The sequence below is a fragment of the Rana temporaria genome, chromosome 7 (genome assembly GCF_905171775.1).
Source record: "Rana temporaria chromosome 7, aRanTem1.1, whole genome shotgun sequence".
Taxonomy (NCBI): Eukaryota; Metazoa; Chordata; class Amphibia; order Anura; family Ranidae; genus Rana; species Rana temporaria.
The window spans coordinates 79,687,480-79,693,584 of record NC_053495.1 but is presented as its reverse complement, the minus strand read 5'-3'; positions in this window follow the sequence as shown (position 1 = coordinate 79,693,584).

Genomic DNA, 6,105 nt, shown 5'->3' with positions numbered 1-6,105 from the left:
AATTGATGACAAATGTCGATCAGCTTTCACAATATGCCAATATTTTTTACAAATTGCTTCTATCTGCTTGTGTTGTATACTATAGTCCATTATAAATGGTACTTTACCAGCAAAGGCATTATTTCTTGAGGAGTCCTGGATAAGCGTATCTCTATCTAAGGAGACCACGTCTTTAATTTTTTTCTCAATAAAGTCTTCTTTGTAGCCTTTTTCTATAAATCTCTTGCCAATAAAGTCAGCTTGTTCCAGAAATACTTCAGTTTTTGTGCAATTTCTCCTTAATCTCAGAAACTGACCCTTTGGGATATTTTCCAACCAGTCTGTCACTACAGAGGTGGATGAAGAGGCCGAGATTGAAGCAGAAGAAGAAGCAGGAGGAGCCAGAGACCTTTCTTGGTTTTTGAGGTGTCTACTCCACTGCAGCTCGTGCCTTGCACTTAGATGCCTGGTCATGCAGGTTGTGCTCAGGTTGAGAACATTTATGCCTCGCTTCAGGCTCTGATTGCACAGCGTGCAAACCACTCGTGTCTTGTCATCAGTAGTGTTGCTCACGAATATTCGTATTGCGAATATTCGGCTCGAATATGGCATATTCGAGTATTCGCGATATATTTCGAATTTCGCGGTGAATATTTGCTATTCCGAATATTTACATTTTTTCAATTTTATTTTTAAAACAGATCACACCCTATCGACGTCTAAAAGCATTGCTGGTATGATTAGAGACCCTGGGCCGAGTAGCTAAGCTGAGGCGATCCTTTTATGTTGCCGAATATAAAAAAAAAAATGCGAAATTTCGCTAATGCGAATGCGAAAATGATTGCGAATTTTCGATAACTGTGGTAGGAGAACTCTGATTGTCTCTGATGCAAAAGGGGGGGGCTTTGTGTATGTTTCTGTTATTAATATTTGTATGTTTGATATTATTTTTTTTTGTAAGAAGGAAAAAATTGCGCATACCTTAAAAAAAGGGGAGAAAACAGCAGCAACTCAAAAATGTTATACAACATAAATTAATACAAGACAGAAAATGGAGTCGCTCTACAAGAATAAAAAATATGTCTAGTGACAAGACATGTGGGCAAATTATAAAATAAGCAAGCGCAAATAACTTGTGAAATACACAGTGAAACAAATATATAAAGAAATATAGTACCAATAATAGAAAAATAATCTTTCATAAAAATGTCTTTGATATGTGAAGTGAAAAAAAGTCCAAAGCATGCAGCATGAACGTGTTCAATCTTCAAGGTGTTTGATTGACAAACGGCTGTGACAGATGGATAGAGTAAAGAATCACCACCAATGCAAAACACTTTTTATTTTCTATTGTAAAATATCACGAATATTCTGAGCCAATCAGAGTGCTCCTTCCGCATTTGCCGAATATTCGCAATTATTTTGTATTGTAAAATATCACGAATATTCTGAGCCAATCAGAGTGCTCCTTCCGCATTTGTCGAAATTTTGCAATTATTTTGTATTGTAAAATATCACGAATATTCTGAGCCAATCAGAGTGCTCCTTCCGCATTTGCCGAATATTCGCAATTATTTTGTATTGTAAAATATCACAAAAATTCTGAGCCAATCAGAGTGCTCCTTCCGCATTTGTCGAAATTTCGAAATTATTTTGTATTGTAAAATATCACGAATATTCTGAGCCAATCAGAGTGCTCCTTCCGAAATTTCGCCATCAATATCGCATTCGTATTTTGCGAAATTTCGATACAATATCACGAATATTCTGAGCCAATCAGAGTGCAAAATATCACGAATATTCTGAGCCAATCAGAGTGCTCCTTCCGCTGTTGTCGAAATTTCGCAATTATTTTCGCATTCGCAATAGCGAAATTTTGCAAAAATTTCATTTCGATAAAATATCACGAATATTCGAATTTAGCGAATATTTCTCGAATATTCGGCTATATATTCGTGATATATCGCGAAATCGAATATGGTGTATTCTGCTCAACACTAGTCATCAGCACATTGTGTGAAGAACTGCCATGCTAGGGAACTCCTTGGACCTGGCTTTGATGTGCTCGGTCCCTTGCTGCGTTGGGCAGTAGCAGGCGTACTGTCTAGGGGACGGACGCTCCGCTTTGGCACCCTGCTCCCTCTTCTGCTGTGCTGGTAGCTCTGTGCGACCACCGCCTCTTCCTCCGAACTACATGGGTCACCTGCATGAGGTTGATTCCATGTGGGGTCGAGGACCACATCGTCCACCACATCATCTTCCACCCAGTCTTCACCACTGCCCTCCTTGTCGGTCTGCACAATTGCGAAAACAGCAGCAGTTGGCAACTGTGTTTCATCATCATCCGAGACGTGCTGTGATGGTCCCCCCATGTACTCATCTTGAAACATAAGTGGTTGGGCATCGGTGCACTCAATCTCTTCCACTTCTGGGACAGGTCTAGATGGATGGCCCTGGGAAACCATGCTAACAGACTCATCAAAAAGCAGAAGAGACTGCTGCATGGTTTGGGGCTCAGACTGCTTGGCTGATTTGCAAGGGGGTGAGATGAAAGACTGATGGACATCGGCTGCAGGTGCCAACTCTGATCTTTCAGCACTAGATTGGTTGGGAGACAATGTGAAGGAACTGGAGGCACTGTCAGCAACCCAATCTACTATCGCCTGTTCTGCTCCTGGCCTCAACATTCGTAGAGCCCAATTAGGCCCCACCAAATACCGCTGCAGGCTCTGTCGCCTACTCGCACCTGAGAAAGGTGTTTCACTTGTGCGTGTAGCTGGCACAGATCGACCACGTCCTCTCCCTGCAACAGGAGCTCCACCAGCAGCACCACAACGCGGCCACGTCCCTTATTTGACGTTCTCCTCATATTTCTCAAATGTAGGATCTTGCCCTAAATGGGTGTTTTTTGAATAGAACAATAGAAGAACACTAGCTAAAGTTTTTTAATCTCACACCTACAGATATGCAGAAAACGCACCAAAAAAATAATTATTTGCCCAAAATATATATTTTTTTGAATAGCAGAATAGAAAACAGTGTGTAAAGTGTGTATCTCACACGTACAGATATGCAGGCAAGACTGCAAACACTGGAGGAAAAACTGTAAAATATTTTTTTTTACCCTAAATGGGTGTTTTTTGAATAGAACAATAGAAGAACACTAGCTAAAGTGTTTATCTCACACCTACAGATATGCAGGAAACGCACCAAAAAAAAAATTATTTGCCCAAAAAAAATTATTGAATAGCACAATAGAAAACAGTATGTGAAGTGTGTATCTCACATGTACAGATATGCAGGCAAGGCTGCAAACACTGGAGGAAAAACTGTAAAATATTTTTTTTTGCCCTAAAATGGTTGTTTTTTTGAATAGAACAATAGAAGAATACTAGCTAAAGTGTTTATCTCACACCTACAGATATGGAGGAAACACTGCAAACACTGGAGGAAAACACTGCAAAATATATATTTTTGCCCTAAATGGGGGATTTTTTAATAGAACATCAGAAGAACACTGGCTAAAGTGTTTATCTCACACGTACAATTATGGAGGAAACACTGCAAACACTGGAGGAAACACTGCAAATTTTTGAATAGCACAATAGAAGAAAAGTATATGCAGGGAGTATCTCACAGGAACATATGCAATGCTGCTGCAATTTGATTTGTGAAGCAGGACTGACTCCTATATATTTCTCTCCCTATCAGAACAATCTGGAACCTTTCCCTAAAGTATCTAATGCAGAGTATCTCACGGGAACATATGCAGTGCTGGTGCAATATGCAGAGTATCTCACAGGAACATATGCAGTGCTGGTGCAATATGCAGAGTATCTCACAGGAACATATGCAGTGCTGGTGTAATATGCAGAGTATCTCACAGGAACATATGCAGTGCTGGTGCAATATGCAGAGTATCTCACAGAAACATATGCAGTGCTGGTGTAATATGCAGAGTATCTCACAGGAACATTTGCAGTGCTGGTGTAATATGCAGAGTATCTCACAGGAACATATGCAATGCTGCTGCAATTTGATTTGTGAAGCAGGACTGACTCCTATATATTTCTCTCCATATAAGAACAATCTGGAACCTTTCCCTAAAGTATCTAATGCAGAGTATCTCACAGAAACATATGCAGTGCGGGTGCAATATGCAGAGTATCTCACAGGAACATATGCAGTGCTGGTGCAATATGCAGGGTATCTCACAGGAACATATGCAGTGCTGGTGCAATATGCAGAGTATCTCACAGGAACATATGCAATGCTGCTGCAATTTGATTTGTGAAGCAAGACTGACTCCTATATATTTCTCTCCCTATAAGGACAATCTGGAACCTTTCCCTAAAGTATCTAATGAAGAGTATCTCACAGGAACATGTGCAATGCTGGTGTAATATGCAGAGTATCTCAAAGGAACATATGCAGTGCTGGTGTAATATGCAGAGTATCTCACAGGAACATATGCAGTGCTGGTGTAATATGCAGAGTATCTCACAGGAACATATGCAATGCTGCTGCAATTTGATTTGTGAAGCAGGACTGACTCCTATATATTTCTCTCCCTATAAGAACAATCTGGAACCTTTCCCTAAAGTATCTAATACAGAGTATCTCACAGGAACATATGTAGCGCTGGTGTAATATGATTTCTGAAGCAGGACTGACTCCTATATATTTCTCTACCTATAAGATCAATCAGGAACCTTTCCCTAAAGTATCTAATGCAGAGTATATCACAGGAACATATGCAGCATTGGTGTAATATTATTTCTGTAGCAGGACAGTCTGACTCCTATCTAAATCTCTCCCTCAGATCAGCAGCAGCCTTTCCCTACCCTATCTAAAGCAGAGTGACGAGGTGTGCTATGCCCCTCTAGCTTATATAGAGTCTGGGTCACATGCTGCACTGGCCAATCACATCCATGCCATTAGAAGGCATTGCTGTGATGGCTTCTTAGTCACAGGAGTAAAACAAATGGTGATTGGCTGCCCTGCAGCCCGCCATTACATTGCCGAACACCGGACCCGAACCCGAACTTCCAGCAAATTGTCCGGGTTCGGGTACAAAAAAAACCAAAGTCCGAACCGAACCCGAACTTTGCAGTTCGGGTTCGCTCAACCCTAGTGACAATCCCTATAATTTGAGCTTCACAAGCGATTTCAGTAAGGACAGAATTACTTTTTGGACTTAAAGCGGAGGTTCACCCTCCAAATCAACTTTTCTGCATCCTCAATCTACATCCATTTTAAGCATTATAGCGTTGTCCAATTGTTTTCATAATGGTCCGTTACCTGTAGTACTTCCTGGTTTCTATCCCAGCGGGGAGTGGGAGTTTCTCTACTTTCCCCGACGGCGCTGTGCATTGTGGGCGCCGTTTGCTATCTTCTTTTGCAGTGACGTGTGGGCCAATCAGATCACACCAACATAACTCTCTGCGCGTATATATATATATATATACACATTTCATTAAAAATATTGCTTAGTATGACAAAATACTAAAACATTTTCATCAGTTTCTAATTTTTAAATCTGCAAAACAATATCGCTATCCATTTATAACTGTTTTGTCATACAGAGATCTATATAACGTTTGTATATCTAATATATTTTTATTATTTATGGTTTCTGAATAATTATTTATTTGTATAAATAGTTTATTCATTTTTTGTTTCAACATTTAAAGGCAATCATTTATTTTTTACACTAACAATGTATTTATATATATATATATTCTTCTTTTTTTTTTTTAAATAGATTATCAAAACATCAATTTCTTTCAACTTCGTCTATCTTGATTGTGTAAGTTCGATATAAGTAAGTACAATTCTTTAGAATTTATTTATTAATGTATACAGTATTAAAAGTGTGTGTGTGTGTGTGTGTTTAAATGATTGTTTATTTTCATCGAGATTTACATAAAAAAATAAAAAAATCATCAATCTATATGTCTTTTGGCCATTATATTATTAAAAATAATAAATTTTATGTGTTTTTTTTCTATGGTAATTTTAAAATTTGTAGGAGAATATCCACAGAAAAGAATAATTTAATTTTTTTCTTTTCCTATTAAAATATATTTTTTTATAAATTTCATCAATATTTCACAAAAAAAAAAA